Source organism: Ovis aries, chromosome 10 (assembly GCF_016772045.2).
Source record: "Ovis aries strain OAR_USU_Benz2616 breed Rambouillet chromosome 10, ARS-UI_Ramb_v3.0, whole genome shotgun sequence".
Lineage (NCBI taxonomy): Eukaryota > Metazoa > Chordata > Mammalia > Artiodactyla > Bovidae > Ovis > Ovis aries.
This window is the reverse complement of record NC_056063.1, coordinates 48245151-48262758: the sequence shown is the minus strand read 5'-3', so window position 1 is coordinate 48262758 and position 17608 is coordinate 48245151. Positions and strand designations below refer to the sequence as shown.

Here is a 17608-nt window from a genome sequence, read left to right as displayed (position 1 = left end):
GGTAATTAATCCTTTGTCAGTTGTTTCATTTGCTATTATTTCTCCCATTCTGAGGGTTGTCTTTTCAACTTGCTTATAGTTTCCTTTGCTGTGCAAAAACTTTTAAGTTTAATCAGGTCCTACTTGCTTACTTTCGTTTTTATTTCTGTTACTCTAGGAGGTGGGTCAGAGGATCTTGCTTTGATTTATGTCAAAGTGTTTTGCTTATGTTTTCCTCTAAGAGTTTTATAGTTTCTGGTGTTACGTTTAGGTCTTTAATGCATCTTGAGTTTATCTTTGTGTATGGTGTTAGGAAGTGTTCTAATTTCATTCTTTTGCATGTAGCTGTCCAATTTTCCAAGCACCATTTATTGAAGAGGCTGTTTTTGCCCTATTGTGTATTCTTGCCTCCTTTGTCAAAGATTACGGTATCTGTAAGTGTAAGGGCTTTCTATCTTGTTCCATTGGTCTAAATTTCTGTTTTGGTGCCAGGAACATACTGTCTTGATGACTGTAGCTTTGTAGTATAATCTGAAATCAGGAAGGTTGATTCTTCCAGCTCCATTCTTCTTTCTTAGGACTACTTTGGCTATTTGGGGTCTTTTGTGTTTCCATATGAATTGTGAAATTTTTGTTCTAGTTCTGTGAAAAATGCCACTGGTAACTTGATAGGGATTGCACTGAAACTGAATATTGTGTTTGGTAGTATAGTCATTTTCACAATATTGTTGTAAAAATGCCAGAAAAACAAACAACCCAATCAAAAAGTGGAAAAAAGACCTAAACAGACATTCCTCCATTGTTCCTACCCAGGAACATGGAATATCTCTCCATCTATTTATGACATCATTGATTTCTTTCATTAGTGTCTTATAATTTTCTGTGTACAGTTCTTTTGTAGCCTTGGGTAAGTTTATTCCTAGATATTTAATTCTTTTTGCTGTAATGGTGAATGGGATTGATTCCTTAATTTCTCTTTCTGATTTTTCATTGTTAGTATATAAAAATACAAGTGATTTTTGTATATTGATTTTGTATCCTGCAACATTGCTAAATTCACTGATTAGCTCTACTAAGTTTTTGCTACTATCTTTAGGGCTTTCTACGTACAGTATTGTGTCATCTGCTAAGAGCTGTACTTCTTTTCCGATCTGGATTCCTTTTATTTCTTTTTCTTCTCTGATTGCTATATTAGGACTTCCAAAACTATGTTGAATAATAGTGGTGAAACTAGACATCCTTGTCTTGTTCCTGATCTTACGGGAAATGCTTTCAGTTTTTCATCATTGAGAATAATGTTTGCTGTAGTCTTATCCTATATGGCTTTTACTATGTTGAGGTAGGCTATGCCCAGTTTTTGAAGAGTTTTCATCATAAATGAGTGCTGAATTTTGTCAAAGGCTTTTTCTGTATCTATTGAGATTATCATACGGCTTTTGTCTTTCAATTTGTTAATATGGTGTATCACACTGATTGATTTGTGTGTATTGAAGAATCCTTGCATTTCTGGAATAAACCCAACTTGATTATGGTGTATGAGCTTTTTGGTGTGTTCCTGAATTCTGTTTGCTAAATTTTGTTAAGGATTTTTGCATCTATGTTCATCAGTGATATTGGCCTGTAGTTTTCTTTTTTTGTGTCTGGTTTTGGAATCAGGGTGATGGTGGCCTCATAGAATGAGTTTGGACATATTCCTTCATCTGCAATTTTTTGAAAGAGTTTTAGAAGGGTAGGCATTAGCTCTTCTCTAAATGTTTGATAAAATTCTTTTGTGAAGCCATCTGGTCCTGGGCTTTTGTTTTTTGGAGATTTTTGATCACAGCTTCAATTTCACTGCTTGTAATTGGGTTGTTCATAATTTCTATTTCTTCTTGGTTCAGTCTTGGAAGACTGAACTTTTCTAAGAATCTGTCAATTTCTTCAGGTTACCCACTTTATTTCCATATAACTGTTCAGAAAAGTCTCTTAAATTCCTCTGCACTTCTGCATTGTCTTTTGTAACCTCTCCTTTTTATTTCTAATTTTGTTGATTTGATTCTTCTTTCTTTCTTTCTTGATGAATCTGGCTAAAGGTTTGTCAATTTTGCTTATCTTCTCAAAGAACCAGCTTTTAGTTTTATTAATCTTTACTATTGTTTCCTTCATTTCTTTTTCTTTTATTTCTGTTTGGATCTTTATGATTTCTTTCCTTCTACTAATTTTGGGTTTTTTTTTTTTGTTCTTCTTTTCCCAGTTGTTTTAGGTGCAAAGTTAGATTGTCTATTTGATGTTTTTCGTGTTTCTTGAGGTAGGATTGTACTGCTATAAACTTCCCTCTTATAATTGCTTTTGCTGCATCTCATAGGTTTTGAGTTCTCATGTTTTCATTGTCATTTGTTTCTAAAAATTTTTTGATTCCCCTTTTGATTTCTTCAGTAACTGGTTGGTTATTTAGAAACGTGTTGTTTAATCTCCATGTGTTTGTGTTTCTTACAGTTTTTTTCTTGCAATTGATATCTAGTCTCATGGTATTGTGGTAGGAGAAGATGCTTGATACGATTTCAATTTTCTTAAATTTACTGAGGTTTGATATATGACCCAAGAATTGGCCTATTCTGGAGAATGTCACATGTGCGCTTGAGAAGAAGGTGTAGTCTTCTGCATTTGGATGGAATGGCCTGAAGATAACAATGAGATCCATCTCATCTAATGTATCATTTAAGATTTGCGTTTCCTTACTAATTTTCTGTTTTGATGATCTGTCCATTGGTGTGAGTAGGGTGTTAAAGTCTCCTACTATTATTGTGTTACTGTCAATTTCTCCTTTTATGTCTGTTAGTGTTTATCTTATGTGTTGAGGTGCTCCTTATGTTAGGTGCATAGATATTTACAATCATTATGTCTTCCTCTTGAATTGATCCCTTGATCATTATGTAGTGTCCTTCCTTATCACTTGTAATCTTTATTTTAAGGTCTATTTTTTCTGATATGAGGGTTGCTACTCCAGCTTTCTTTTGCTTCCCATTTGCATGGAATATATTTTTCCATCCTCTCATTTTCAGTCTATGTGTCTTGAGGTCTGAAGTGGGTTTCTTGTAGACAGCATATATATGGGTCTTATTTTTGTGTCCATTTAGCCAGTCTATCTTCTCGTTGAAGCATTTATCCATTTACATTTAAAGTAATTACTGACATATATGTTCCTATTGCCATTTTAATTGTTTAGGGTTGATTTTGTAGATCATTTTTCTTCTCTTGTATTTCTGGACTACATAAGTCCTTTTAACATTTGTTGTAAAGCTGGTTTGGTGGTACTGAATTCTTTTAACTTTTGCTTGTCTTAAAAGCTTTTTATTTCTCCATCAATTTTGAATGGGATCCTTGCTGGGTACAGTAATCTTGGCTGTAGGTTTTTCCCTTTCTGTACTTTAAATATACCTTGCCATTCCCTTCTGGCCTGCAGAGTTTCTGCTGAAAGATCAGCTGTTAAGCATATGGGGCTTCCCATGTATGTTACTTGTTGCTTTTCCCTTGCTGCTCTTAAGTCTTTCTTTGTGTTTAGTCTGTTAGTTTGATTAGTGTGTGTCCTGGTGTGTTTCTCCTTGGGTTTATCCTGCATGGGACTCTTTGTGCCTCTTGGACTTGACTGTTTCCTTTTCCATGTTGGGGAAATTTTCAACTATAATCTCTTCAAAAACTTTCTCATACCCTTTTTTTTTTCTCTTCTTCTTGGACTTCTTCAGATCTATAATTCGAATGTTGGTGTGTTTAATATCGTCCCAGAGGTCTCGGCGACTATCCTCAGTTCTTTTCATTCTTTTTACTTTATTCTGCTCTTCATAAGCTATTTCCAACATTTTATCTTTCAGCTCACTGATTCATTTTTCTGCTTCAGATATTCTGGTATTGATTCCTTCTAGAGTATTTTTAATTCCAGTAATTGTGTTGTTTATCTCTGTATGTTTATTCTTTAATTCTCCTAGATCTTTGTTAATTGATTCCTGCATTTTCTCCATTTTGTTTTCAAGGTTTTTGATCATCTTTACTATCATTATTCTGAATTCTTTTCAGGTGGTTTGCCTATTTGCTCTTCATTTATTTGGACTTCTGTGTTTCTAGTTTGTTTCTTCATTTGTGTAGTATTTCTCTGCCTTTTCATTATTTTTTTTTACCTCACTTGAAGTCTCCTTTTCCAAGGCTTCAAGGTTGAATTCTTTCTTCCTTTTGGTTTCTGTCCTCCTAAGGTTGGTCCAGTGGTTTGTGTAAGCTTTGTACAGGGTGAGATTTTTGTGCTTTTTGTTTGCTTGTTTTTCCTCCGATGGGCAAGGCTGAGTGAGGTGGTAATACTGTCTGCTGGTGATTGGGTTTGTATTTTTGTTTTGTTTGTTGCTTAGATGAGGTGTCCTGTACAGGGTGCTACTGGTGGTTGGGTGATGTGGATCTTGTTTTCAGGTGGTTTCCGTTGTGTGAGTTCTCACTATTTGAAACTCCCTAGGGTTAGTTCTCTGGTAGTCTAGGGTCTTGGAGTCAGGATCCCACTCCAAAGGCTCAGGGCTTGATCTCTGGTCAGGAACGAAGATTCCACAAGTGGTTTGTTATGGCGTTAAGTGAGATTAAAACAAATATCCAAAAACGAGAAACCAAAGATGAACCCCAGACAAATGGCAGTTACAAAATCAGGCAAATAATAATTACAATAATGGAATATACACATATACACCCATGAGCAAAGTCAAAACAGTCCAACAAAAATAAATTAAAGCAGATTGACCTGGCAAATAAAGGAAATAAAGAATTATATTTATCAGTTAAGAACAAAACTAAAACACAAACTGGAAGATTTTAATTTTAATTCTGTATCACATCCAGTCTTAGGGAAAGACTTCAAATATTAGAAGTAAACATTTGCTTGCTCAGTTGCTTCAGTCATGTCCAATTCTCTGCGACCCTATGGATTATAGCCCACCAGGCTCCTCTGTCCATGTGATTTTTCAGGCAAGATTACTGGAGTGGGTTGCCATTTCCTTCTCCAAGGGATCTTCCTGATCCAGGGATTGAATCCACATCTCTTTATGTCTCTTGCATTGGTAGACGGGTTCTTTACCACCAGTGCCACCTGGGAAGCCCCAAGTAAAGACTAAAGACCTCCTATTTACCACTTTTCTGTGCATCTTCTTTGAGGTTTTCTTTTTTCTTTTTAAGCAATACATGTACACAGAAGGATATATCAATCTACTTTTATTATTTTTTTTAATGGCAGCATGTCACATACACTCTGTAAACTATTTTTCATCTAAGAATATGGGGATCTTTCCATGCCTCTACCTCATTCTTTCCATTTTCTATGTAGCAGATCACAATGTGGACATAATCATTTAATTAATTCCCAAATTCATTTATTTTATACTAAACTTATGACCAGTTAGATTATTTCCAATTTTTTTTTATTATACAGAGTGCTTCAAAGATGATTTTAAATAATGCCTCCAGTTCATGAGTGAATGTTTCTCTAAGAAAGATCATGAAGTGGAACTGCTGAGTCAAAGGATTTTAAAGTTTAAGAGATACTGCCCTCCCAAGTGGCAGTATCAATTAAAAATGGTCCCACAGGTGTATGAAACATGGTTTCTCACCAATTTTTTATCTTATCATATATGTACATTCTATATGTAAATCACACCCTCATATCGAATTTGCTATCCTTTCCCCCCTCAATAGAATGTAAAAATCTTCCTATGCTATTAAATCCCCCTTTTAAGTGTTATTTTTATTGGCCCCATAATTTTCCATTCTTAATTATTCCTCGATTGTCAAGATATTTAGCCCTTCCCCAGTTTCTCACTTCATTTTTTATACTAATAGTAGTGCCCAGTTTATTCACCCACCCAAAGCAATGAGTTTTACTCTAAGTATGATTTTCCAAAAACAAATACATCTTTGAAGGAAGAAAGCTCTTACAATTAAAGGCTACTCTAAGGATTGTGCTAAAAAGTAACTATACTTTTATATACTTTTAACTATACTAACTATACTGAGCGATGACTGAACAGTTGGGAAAAGCATTGTATGAGCCCCAAAAGTGCTTACTTTGTGGAGGATATAATCATTCAGATCCATACATTCTATTGTGTTTGTTTAAAAAATACAAGCTTGATTCATTACTTACATACATATTTAGACATGTATTATAAATATAGCCAAAATCACATAAGAACATGAAAAGTGTGCATCCTGGTGAAATGGTATTATTGTAGGTAACAATATCTGGGAGATGTGAAAGGCTGGAAAAAAAGTTGTTTTTACATTATGTGGTTTGACTTAAAAGTAATTTTTAAAGGCAACTAAAAAATGTTTGATATGAGCAATTTAAAAAATGTAAACTTAAGCACCCTCCATTTAAATAATTATGGCTGACATATATTTTACTTCTCAAAATTGAAGTGTTTATTTATTAGCCAAATAAGGGATGAAGTACATTATATCAGTTTAGTTTTTTAATATCCTGAAAACACTTGAAAGATCTCTGAAGCCAGAAATAAGCACTCCTGCTGTACCAGACCCAATCTCCAATTTCTAATTTGTTATTTAAAAAAGGAAACAGAGGCTTCCCTGGCTGCTCAGTGTTAAAGAATCCACCCGCCAATGCTGGAGACAAGGGTTTGATCCCTGGTCTGGTAAGATCCCACATGCCATGGAGCAACTAAGTCCATGTGCCACAACTACTGAGCCTGTGCTCTAGAACCTGGGAACCACAACTATTGAGGCCACATGCTGCAATGGCTGAAGCCCTGGAGTCTGTGCTCTGCAACAAGAGAAGCCACTGCAACGAGAACCTGCACACTGCAATAGAGAGCAGCCCCCACTCTCTGCAAGCAGAGAAAAGCCAGGCAGCAACAAAGACCCAGCACAGCCAAAAATAAATAAATGAGTAAAATTACTAAAAAAAAAAAAAAAAAAGCAAACAGGCTTCCCTGGTGGTACAGTGGGTAAGAATCCACCTGCCAATGCAGGGGACATGGGCTTTGGTCGGGGAAGATTCCACATACCATTGAACAACTAGGCCCGTGAGCCACAACTACTGAGCCCACATTCTAGAGCCTGCGAGCTGCAACTACTGAGCCTGTGTGTGGCAACTACTGAAGCCTGTGTGCCTTGCACACCCCAGTGCAACCAAAAATATATTTAAAGAGCAAACAAAGAAAACCCAAAATTTTATGTAGTTTTATACATTCCAAATTAATGTACATTTATATACACATTTATATTTATACATATTGATATCACAACTTATAAGTGAATTTTCAAAGGAGGATTTGTCAAATATCTACAGGTTTTTCTTTATAAATAACATCATATCACTACATGTTTAATATTTAAATATATAGTTATACTCTTCAATTACATCAATGTATATATATCAGTTGGAAAGGTGAGTATACCAAAATCTTGTGTTATTCAGATTACATACCAACTAGCTACCCTGTAATATACCGATCCAGAGGGAAGTGTCTGTTTTCTAATTGAGAATTGCTGTTTGTAAAGGAAAGAAATCTACTGATAGGACCATGTTGCCCATGTGAAAGTTCTAAAGGTCAAAAACATGCTTAGAACCATGAATATATCTGAAATTGCATTCTTTTCATTGACATTAAAATGAAAAATGTAATTTTAGAGATTTTACTTTTATACATTACTGCTACCTATTGTTCTACTAACTGTTCTCTTTCATTCTTTTGTGTTCTCAATATTATAAAATTTTAAAATATATACTTAGATACTGAATCCAAACTATTTTCAGCGAAAATCAGAAGAGTAGTTTAAAGATACACATATTATGTTACAGAGAAACAGAACTCTAGTAACTCTGGTCATTTCAAGTGTGAAATTTTCTAAACTGAAAAAGAAAAAGAAGCAGGTAGTAAAAACTTACAAAACAACTATCAGTATTACAACAATGATTATTATAGGACATGAGAAAGGAATTTAAAAGGCGTTTGGGTATTTGTCCAAATGTTTCTGCCATTAAGATGATTTTTTCAACAAGTCCACGTCTCAGCTGTAATACTACATCTGTCATTTTTGGCTTACAAGCTAATTCTTCAATGAATGTGAGAGAGCTTCTTTTGCTGAGTTAAAAACGCTGAGTATGTTTAACAACTGTACCATGGATTTATAAGAATTTCAAGCATGCATTAAGAGTAATTCAATGCATCTATCATATCATGATCAAATAAAATATGTAATGTCATTAATAAACAATATGTAGTAATATTTGGCCATCTATAAAGGCAAAAAATTGGTACCAGGTATGTGAAGATAGATAAAAGTAAGTACTTAAGTGAAACAAATATAACGAAAGGAATGCTGCCTTAAAATAACTCAAAGCATGCATGAGATAAAATTAGAGTAAAATATTTTATAACAGTATTTGAATGTGTAGCTGTTTTCTCTTTTATGGCAACATGACAACACTTAAAATTCAACTTCAATCATCCTCTGAACTAAGAGTATTTATTACATCAGTGCATTGGAGTACTCAAAACTATTTCATGCTGCTTTCAATATAGGCTTTTTAATGTAGTGTGAAGCTACATTAAAGAAAAAAAATCAGAACATTAAAAAGTCAAATCTAAAAATAGTTATATAGTTTGTTTTATGTATTTTCCTCTCAATTTTGTTGTGAGCCTAAAACTCCTTTAAAAAAATGGTGTCTTAAAAATAAAAAGTCTTAAGAAAAAACACTTTTGGGGTGAGCTTTTATGAAGAACAGTGTCAGGTATGAACAGTAGCAGAATGTAGGCTAATCATGGTTTTGCCCCATTTTCCCCCAAGATATAGGGTAAAGAATGGAAATCAACTTATTACAGCTAACACACAAAGTACTGTATAAGGCAAAATGGAAAATAAAGGTCATTTATTTAGGCAAACTTCCTATTAACAGGCAAAATCTACAACTTAACTTATATAAACGTGTTTTGAAAATAGGCTAAAGGAGCCAACCATCAGCATTGCCTCTGGAACCTGTAAGAATTCAGATGCCATGGCTCCATCTCTGAGGACAGACTTGGGACTGTTGAGTTTAAGCTGACTAAACGAGCAAATATACGTGAAAAGCATACAACAGTGCCTTGTACGATTAAAATACAAGTTATTCTAGTTACTCAAGTTTAATGTATCTCTGGATTCTTAGGATCTAGTGTATCAGGTGATATGTAATAAGCTCTTAATGACTCTTTAATATGAGTCTGAATAAACAGACTCATATTAACCATTTTAGGTGTTACAAAACTGAAATTAAGTAGGTCCAAGCCAGGATAGAAAACACCAAAGTATCATAAACGAATCTGATGAGTGACAATCTTTCCTGAAATATGACAAAACGAGTGAATTAACATGACTATTTCCAGGTTTGGATGTCAGTTTAAGATAAAAACAAATTACAGGAAGTGAAGGGACAAAAAAAAAAAACAAAAAAAACCCAAAAAAACAAAATGATAGGATAGGTAGGAATGAGCTACAAGAAAGATGAAAGTTTCTAAAAATGTAGTTTACCTAATGACTAAGGTGGTAGATGGAGACATGACAACATTCAAAAAATATTTTTAAAACAGAAATGCAAATGGAGCAAAGTTTGTGTGATATGATAGCATATAGCATGATACATCTAGGTTCTATAATGATTAAAATTGTTGCAAAATGGACACAAGGTTTAAAAAATACAAGTGCAACTCACTAGCCTACCCACAAGAATATCTATCATGAGGGCATGTAAAACAGACATGAAGAAGAAAAACAAAACACAATAATGAGAAGAACGAAATCACTCTGTTATGTCTACTTTCTCCTCTCTAAAGTTCTCTCCTTAGACTTAGTGGACTAAATAATTGCTTACCAGTTTTCCTACACAATACTACCTCAGGATTTTCAAACAAGTGGATATACAATAAAATATCATGCCTGTTAGCATAGAAGAATCATGCTATGATTCTTCTATGGCTGTCTGTCAAATACTTATAAAATTTCAGAAAATCTCTGCATACTGAGGTATTTATTTAAGTGTCTACTTATGGCTAATAAACACATCAGGATGAAAGTGTAATAATAAAGTATTTAATATAATCAAATAAAATAAGTATTAATTGAATGAAAAAAAATAAACATTTAAAAATCTCACATTAGTACTATAAAGAAATGCTTTCTCTCCTTAAATATTTCCTGGAGCCCCATCACCTCTCTCCCTACACTTTTCCTGTACCATTCCAGCCCAGGAAGTGTTTAAGTTCCTTCTCATGAGGCTGGGGGAAAAGTGTGAAAATGTTAGTTGCTCAGTTGTGTCCAGCTCTTTGTGACCCCATGGACTATAGCCTGCCAGGCTCCTCTGTCCACGGATTCTCCAGGAAGGAATACTGGAGTGGGTAACCATTTCCTTCTACAGAGGATCTTCCCAATCCAGGGATTGAACCCATGTTTCCTATACTGCAGGCAGATTCTTTACTGTCTGAGCCACCAGGAAAGCCCCAGGCTGGAAGAAGGTTGGCACTTTTATTAGATTCCGTTGCCTCTTCCTTTTTTCTTACTTGTTATTGTAACCAAGACCCAAAGCCTCTACTTTCTAATATTAGGCTAGAAGGAGGCTTGTGATCAAAAGTCAGAGATGAGGGACTTCCCTGGTGGTGCAGTGCCTAAGACTCTGCACTCCCAATGCAGGGGGCCCAGGTTCAATCCCTGATCAGGGAACTAGACCCCACACACCACAACCAAGAGTTCACATGCCACAACTGAGCTCACATGCCACAACTAAAAAGAGCCCACATATCACAACTAAGACCTGACACAGCCAAATAAATACAGACTTAACAAATCAGTCAGAGATGAACCCTAAAGGATTTTACTGTAAGAAAACTTGAACTGGCATGACTCTTGTCAACAAGTGTATAGATCACTACAAAGGAACAAAGCTCAATAATTTAGTGCCTTATGTTTGTATTTGCTATCCATGTATACATATTTTTTTTCACTTAATCATCTCTAAAACTAACACAGAGTTGTGGATTACTCTCTTGTTAGAGATAAAGAAACTGAGACTTGAAAAAGTTAATAACTTGCCCAAGTCAGTAACAAAGCTGGAAATTGCACCCAGATCTGCCTCAAATTTCTGGGCTCTTCTCTTGGAACATCCTGTGTCCAAGAGAGAAAAAAATTCAAATGAAAGTAAGTGTGTACCAAAAAGACATACTCAAACTCTAGCAACACACTGTTGGCAGGTTAGTGTGGACAGACATGACTATAGAAAGAAGACTGCAGAGACAAAGTTGAAAGAGAAGATAAAACAGGCTAGGGCTATTCATGGAAAGAATCAAACACACAGTGGTTCCTCATGGGCAGAGTAAACCTGGGTTTAGGTGTGGAGTTTAAGGAGGCTCAGGTCATTAAAGGTATTATGGATGTCCTAGAAGGCAGGCTTCCCTGGTGGCTCAGACAGTAAAGCGTCTGCCTACAATGTGGGAGACCTGGGTTTGATCCCTGGGTTGGGAAGATTCTCTGGAGAAGGAAATGGCAACCCACTCCAGTACTCTTGTCTGGAAAATCCCATGGACGGAGGAGCCTTGTAGGCTATGGTCTATGGGGTTGCAAAGAGTCAGACATGACTGAGCGACTTCACTTTCACTTTCTTTCTAGAAGGAAGTCTAGAGAGAAAAGTTACTTCTCTTGCTTTAGACAAAGTTGGTTCCCTGCCCACCATCACCTATAGTACAGGTGTGAATGTAAGATGAGGCCTTTCCCTCAAAAACCATCCTGAAAGCAAAGGGTCACTTTTTCTTTGAGTTTTTATAATATCCTTTTCATTGAAAATTCTCTAAATAACTTTACTTTGAAATGTAAAACACTGTGTAGGAAGGGCACACTGGCTTGTAAAGACCATAATCAACGCAAATTTTGATGCTGATACTGTCTTCTTGAAGGAATCAATAAATATAGAGGCAAAGACATTCAACACATTTAGTAATTATTTCTGGGATGCTGCCTTACAACCAAAGCAGATGTCAAAAATTATCTTACAAATGAAACATAATCAATCACGTGGTGGAGATCACAAACACACCAAAAGAACAAATGGAAAAAAAAAAAACCTTTTGGAAAGGGTACTGTGGCAAAAGATGAAAATTTGGCAACAGTATCATCTAAGGATTCCAAAAATGAAAAAATACAAAAAGCAGTGCAGATGATATTTTGGAAAGCCATTTTAATTGACTCAAAAAGTATCTCAAGTGATACTGAAGGTTCATGTGATGAGACTAAAATACTCTTTTATAAACTGCAATTTTAAATATTTACATTTAATTAAATTAAGCAAGGATTCTAAAGCTAGATTGCAATGGATCCACAACTGCCCCTTACTACCTATGTCTCAGTTTCCATAGTTACAAAATGTTAATAATTATAGTTATTTCATCATGTTATGAGGATTAAGTGAGCTTACACCAGAAAAATGCTTAAAATTGTGGTGGTATAGTAAACGCAAAGTATTTGTTGAATGAAATTAAATACTCAAGATCGCCAACCCTTTTTCTAAAACCAAACAAAAACAGGCCTCTCATGGATAAAATGATAGGTGACCTTACATGCTTTCCTGGCAAACAAACTGTAGTTTTCAATCTGGCCTACATGTTGTACTATGTTTCACATGAACCATAAAATATTCTAATTACTTGAAATACAAAAATTTTGCAAGCATAGAACTTGTGTTTTTGTTTGTTTCCAGTTAGTAGAATGTGAATATCTTATCCGTGTCAAGACACAGAACTATGTCTTCAAAGTCAAATAATTTTTCATTAGCCCAGCTAAACAGATGCATTGGGAAGAGCACCCTGATATCCATGAAGAAATCTACAAATGGTAACCCGCCTACTCAGAACTGGGAATGGCTGCAGAGAAGATGGATAATGACCACTGCTACTTGTGGGAGCTACTGAAAAGCTGGCCTAAATGCTTGAGATGAGGAATCAGCAAATTTCTTCTGTAAAGGTCTAGAAGCAAAAAACTTGGGCTTTGTGCAGCTGTAGCTTGAAAGAAGCCATAGATGATCCATAAGGAAATGACTGTAGCTGTGTTCCAATAACACTTTATTTATGGACACTAACATTTGAATTTCATATGTCATGACATATTCTTCTGATTTTTTTCTAATAATTAAAGAATATAAAAATCCATGTTTAGCTTGCAGGCTGTACTAAAACAGATGGCAGGCTAGATTTGCTTTGGCTCTGATTTGAGTTAAGAGTAGCTCTGGAACACTAGTGACAACATGCTAACCAGGTTTATGACCTAACTCTTACTGATGCTTGGAATAAATGTATCCATACCTATTAGACTATTCTATTTTCTATACTGAGTGTTCCCCCAAAATGCTGTCTTTTATTAACACCTTGGGTCCTTTAGAGCCTTCTTCACTCTCCTTTGATGACTCCTTCTTTGCTAAGATCAGTTACCTATCCAGCAAAGGTTTCTTTCAATTCTCTCCTCTCTACCCTAAACCTCTTTATACCCTAATTTTCTTTCTTTTCTAATGCTCTATCTCTGAAAATGTTCCTTTTCTGGTTCAAAGGATCATAGTTCTCTAATTGACCTCTGGATACCAAAACACTTTGACTTCCTCAATTATCACTTGATTACATTTTCAAACTTTCTCTGTCATAGTGAGTCTCCTCTGCTTACAAACCTGCTAAGCTCTCTTGTGTCCTAAAAAATTTTACAAAGCTCAACTTTTTTCTTAACTCTGTCAGCTCTTTAAACTAATGACCCTTCTTTCCTATTTGTTTATAGTGCTGGTTTGCATCGTCACAATTTAGCCTCTTACTAGTTTTCACTCCTACAAGTCATCTGAAAATAGAGATCTTAAAATTCCTGTTATTTTTTGTCTGATTCTCCCACCCCTGCCATAAAAGTAGAGAAATAAATTTGAATATTGGCATACCACCCATTGGCTATACCTTTTTTAATCACCTTAAAACAAAAATTAGCTTGGGACTTTCCAGGTGGTCTAGTGGCTAATACTCCATGATCCCAATGCAGGGGACCTGGGTTCAATCCCTGGTCAGGTAACTATTAATAGATCCCACATGCCCGAAGATCCCCACGTGTCACAACTAAGACCAAGAGCAGCCAAATCAATTTTAAGTATAAAAGTCTATGAGTTTTGACAAATGTTCACAGTCATGCAACCAGGACCACAATCAAACCACATTATCATCAAACCCCCAAATTCCCTGTGCTACTTTGAAGTCAGTTCCTTCAACCTACCTCTGGCTGTTGGTGACTGATCATCAGTCATTATTAGTTCTGCCTTTTCTAGAATGTTTCATATATGAAGTCAAATAGTACGCAGCCTTTTCTAACTGCCTTCTTTCATTCAACATACTACGTTTTAGAAAGATTTACCAATGGAGTTGCGTGTTGAGCAGCTGGTTCCTTTTCTTGCTGGGTAGTTTTTCAGAGAATTAATATACCAAAATTTGCTCATTCATTGACTATCTGATGTATATTTGGGCTGTTTTCAGTTTTGGACCATTATGAATAAAGCTGCTATAAACATTTATATTCAGGCCCTTTGTGGACACACATTTTTATTTCTCTTAGGTAAATAACCAGAAGTAGCACTGCTGAATCATACAGTAAGTTAATGCTCAACTTTATAGGAAACTGCCAAACTGTTCCCCAAAGTGATTGTACCACTCCACATTCGCACCAGCAATGTGTAGACAGTCCAGCTAATCTACAGTCTTGCCAACATCTGGTATTATTTGTGTTTTAAAGTCTAGCCCTTCTAGATTGTAGCATTCTGGTTGTTGTGGTATCTAATTGTGGTTTTAGTTTTCATTTTCCTGATGAGTGATGATATTGAGCATCTTTTCTTTTGCTTATTGGTTATTTGCATTTCTCCTTTCATGAAATGTCTATTCAAACCTTGGCCACTTTTTTTTTTTTTAAGTGGAAAGTTTATATTCTTAATTAAATTGTAAGTATTCTGGGTACAAGTTCTTCATTAGATACGTTTTGGGCAAATGTTTTCTCCAACTCTGTGATTTGCCTGACTTTTCCTTTTTTATCAGAAGAGCAAAAATTTCCTTTTTCATGAAGTTCAGTTTAACAACTGTTTTCTTTACGGTTCACACTCTGTGTCCTATTTACATGTTCTTTGACTAACCTAAGGTTAATAGGATTTTTCTGTATTTTGTGTGTGTGTGTGTGTGTGTGTGTGTGTGTCTGTTTGTCCTTATATTTAGATCTATGAGTGCTGCTGAACCATAAAGAAAACAGTTGTTAAACTGCACTTCATGAAAAAGGAAATTTTTGCTCTTCTGATTAAAAAGGAAAAGGCAGACAAATCACAGAGTTGGAGAAAACATCTGCCCAGAATGCATCTAATACAAATTAATTTTTATATTTTGAGGTAAGGGTTGTGGTTTAGTTTTTTGCACATGGATATAAAAATGTTCTAGCATGTTGCTGAAAAGATTATATAATTCTTTATTGAATTATACTGGCACTTTCACATTAAAAAATTATTTTGGATATTCTGGGTCCTGTAAATTTCTATGTAAATTTTAGGTTAGCTTCTCATTTCCAACTAAATACCTGCTGAGTTTTTCATCACAATTGCACTGAATCTATCAATCACTTTGGTGACAACTGACACGTTAGCAATATTCAGCATTCCAATCTAGGAATGTGATGTATCTATTTATTTAGGTCTGCCTTACTTTTTCTCAGCAATATTTACTAATTTTCAGTGTCATGTACTTGCTTCATATTTTGTTAATTTTATCCTTAAGTATTTAGTAGTTTTGATGCTGTTACAAACAGTAAGTACTAAAAGACTTTTAATTTTCAAAAATTTCAACTACTTATCACTAGTATACAGAGAGATAATCAACTTATTTTCATCACGACCCTGTGTTCTGTAATCTTGCTAGAGATTAGTTTAATAGCTTGCTTGTAGATTTCAGCTATCATACTTTAAGAAAACAATCTACTTCAGCCTTAATTTCCTCACTTAAAAAATAGCCATTTGTGAGAAATAATAAAAATCAAGAAAAAAAATCAAAGAAGAAAAAAAAAACTCTCAAAACATTTGACAGAGTATCTAATTCACAGAAAGTATTTAGCACTTATTAAATCTCTTCTCAAATTTCACAGTTCTTACTACAAGATTCAGCAATGTTGACATGTCCCCAATTTTTATCTTGCAGTCCTAATCTTTCTCCCAGGCTTGAGATCCTTATTCCCATTTACCATATTTTTATTATGTCAATGATGTGTTAGAGCTTCAAGTACAAGTCCTAAATCAGTATCATAACCCTCATTCATCTGTGAATCACTTCTGCTTTCACAAAGTCTTATGAAATTACTGTCAACTTCACTACCCCGAATTTTGTAGAAATCACTGATAAGTGCCCCCAAACATACAAACCTAGTTAGTTACTGAATCTTTACTAATCACAGTAACTATTGTTTAATGTTGGTTATGTGGCAAACTCTGTGCCAAACACCAATTTAGTCTTCACAACAATTCTATGATTAAGTTACTATTATTGTCATTTTATACATGAGGAAACAGGCACAGAGGTTAAACATCTTTCCTTAAGTCATGTACTCAGTAATGATGGAGCAAGTATCACAACCCGGGCAATCTACATCTGGAAATAGTAATCTGAAACATAAATTATATTGCCTCTAATATGTGCAGACCATAGGATCCACTTGTTTGTGGAGACAGTGGGATTGAGTGCTGTTAAGATGACATTTGGGGAGATCCAAGAAATATTTAATGATCCATGAAAATAAGCACCCTCAGCATGATGTTCCTAAAAAAACAGGTGCAAAGAGGCCAGGAGCAAATGGGAAACAGAATCACGACTGTGTTATTCAGCTGGGCTCAGGAGTGAAAACTGCAATTTAGAAGTCTCTGGTAGATGGGAATGGAGAATGTGATCAGCTTAAGAGAGGTCATTAAGCCCCAGTCCCATCTTAACTCTGGATGGCTCCTGGAGACTAAATACATCAGTGCATGTGTATATATTGCCAAAGATTAACAAGTGCAAGTGATCTCCAACCCTGTTTTTCTAGTCACAGGGAAAGAGGAAATGGAAGAGCAACCTGTCTTCATGATTGTGAGAGATTAGAGACCAGAAACGAGAAAGATGACCAGAACCATCTTGGAACAGGAGCCAAACATATTAAGAATTTCTTTTCTCTGGGAAAGGAAGTGTGATGAGTAGAGAACAGGGTAGAGAATCTCCACAAGTCACCAGCCCCTAGCTGTATTTCTAAAACCAATTTTCCCATCTGTTCCCTTGGGCTATCACACCAATTGAGGCCATGGTTATCTGTTACTTGAGTGTCAGATGCTCCTATTCATGGTATCCTGAATTATTCTGAAATATATATTTCTCTGAATATATATTCAGTTCAGTTCAGTTGCTCAGTTGTGTCCGACTCTTTGTGACCCCATGAACCGTAGCACACCAGGCCTCCCCATCCATCACCAGCTCCTGGAGTCCACCCAAACCCATGTCCATCGAGTCGGCCATCCAACCATCTCATCCTCTGTCGTCCCCTTCTCTTCCTGCCCTCAATCTTTCCCAGCATC

General features: G+C 35.5%; 1 protein-coding gene across 4 annotated transcripts in view; it reads right to left on the bottom strand.

The window, feature by feature from the left end:
- Positions 1–17608, bottom strand: part of PIBF1 (progesterone immunomodulatory binding factor 1) — a 228876-nt gene that overhangs the window by 107626 nt on the left and 103642 nt on the right. The gene's annotated exons all lie outside the window — the stretch shown is intronic.